This window comes from Coenobita brevimanus, chromosome 84 (assembly GCF_032717465.1).
Source record: "Coenobita brevimanus isolate Jiangsu-jjx chromosome 84, ASM3271746v2, whole genome shotgun sequence".
NCBI lineage: Eukaryota > Metazoa > Arthropoda > Malacostraca > Decapoda > Coenobitidae > Coenobita > Coenobita brevimanus.
The window spans coordinates 28,873,720-28,876,004 of record NC_137037.1 but is presented as its reverse complement, the minus strand read 5'-3'; positions in this window follow the sequence as shown (position 1 = coordinate 28,876,004).

Below are 2,285 nucleotides of genomic sequence, written 5' to 3'. Positions count from 1 at the left end.
CAGTATTAAACTGTAGGTAAACACTGAATGCAACGTCATTACTCATTAACACAAACTGATAATGTGTGTGTGTGTGTGTGTGTGTGTGTGTGTGTGTGTGTGTGTGTGTGTGTGTGTGTGTGTACTGATAGCCAGCTGAGGAGTGAGGAGTTTGAGAGAGAGAGAGAGAGAGAGTGTCGAGGCGGTGGAGCAGGCTGCATGTTTTCCGTTAACGAAGGAGGGGGTATAATAATGTGTAATTGGGTCTACATAAACATAAAAAATAAATATGTTTATTACTATTTAGGATACAGGATATCATTGACACCTTAATAAGTATACCGTAATGACTAAGAATATATAACTTTTGGCCGCTCACTCCCATACTCCCCCCTTCCCCCTACATCGTGCCATTTCTGGGTGAACTTGCCCTCTCTTTCTGAACCACAACTCAACCTGTATCGTGGTTCACGCTACAAGGCAAGAGATTTATTTTATATAACTCAGACTACAAATACTGTAGTATATGCACATCCCATTATCCCAATCACATAGTATTTATTAGCCTATATCATAGCATAATACTGTACAATGGCCACATAATAAGATTCGGAGAATGAAGCTTAGCGATTCGAAAAATTGTCGGGCATGTACACACACACACACACACACACACACACACACACACACACACACACACACACACACACACACACACACACACACACACACACACACACACACACACACACACACGGGCGCACACTGTTGCCACGTTAGCCAAATCCCGTAACCAAGTAGTCCAGTCGGAAATCTTGCCGAGTGTACCATCAGCCGGTTAGTGAAAACACAGTTCATGCTCTTGAGCAGAGAAGTGCGGGGTCGACATTACATTTAACTAACGTCCATGGTCTTAGTATCAATCCTAATTCTGTTCACTTTTCCTCCAGTCTGTATCCCAACTAGTCCTGTTCCGCACAGAAACACAAATTTCTCCCTGTAATGACATATACCTATTTAATTTTCCTGATTACCATCTCCCCACAAACTTCCATAACAAAAATGGCACCTGTTGTTATATCAAGTCTGAATATGCAGTTGACTCTATCTTGAACTTGACTTCAACTAACTTTGATTACTCTTTACACAGACCTAATTACCTAAATGTTACCACATATCTATGTATAGTTTATCTTTCCCTCAGTGCTTTTTCCAAGCCCAGCGTATTTGACTCCATATCCACACACGTGACCAACCTTAACCTCACTTTGACCATTGAAATTACTCTTTGGGTGAACTTTACGTCCATCATGTAGAAAGGTTATTGCATTCTGTCAGGACTGACGATACTAGTCTAGAATACGAGCTATTTGCAGAGTTGTTTAATCTCACACAGTTGGCATAAAACAAGAAAACGGAATACCAGGTAATCCTGACCACGGTGCCTATCTCTTGGACCTATTCCTGACAAATAACCCATTCAGTACAGGATGGAGGTCATATCACCAACTGGATTCTCTGACCACAATCTCATCCAAGGCTCATTCGTCTGTTCTAAACCAGAGTGACCAGATGGCACTTTAACAGTGCAGACTGGAATGGATTTATAAATTATCTTGCTGATATTCCATGGCAGTCTTTCTTCTCTGCTGACATCAGTTGTACCCAGTCCCACATTAACAACTTATTATAGGCTGGTATGGAATTGGTCATACCCAGCCAACAATTTCCCAAATGATCAGAGTCCCCAAAAGTGTTTGACATCAATTGTGCCAGAGCAACGACCCAAAAGTCCTTAGCACAAAACTTTTACTTAAAACACAGCAAATTATCTAAATTGATTTAAAATTGCTAGAAACCATGCAAAAACAATAATGAATATCGCTAAACCAAACCTTCTTCACAATCACACATTCAAACTATTAATGACAATTTAATATTCTGGTCATCTCTCACCTACAGTATTTCAGTAATAAATTTAACAAGTCATCACCCACTCCCCTACTGAACTCTTTAGGTGGAAACACTATAAATAACCCACGTGGAAAAGCGAACACCCTTTCAAGTGCATTTGCCAAAAATTCAACCTTAGACGAAGTCAGTAAGAATGTCCCTGTACTAGAACTTGACTCTCCAGAAAATTATCCACTTAAAATACAGACTAGATACATGAAATCCATCCGAGACAGTTTACCAACCAACAAAGCTTCAGGTCCAGATGGAATTCCTCCAATTGTTTAGGAAAACATTGTTCCCCAGAACTTGCTCTGTTCTACCTAAATGATTCAGACTATTCACACACATGT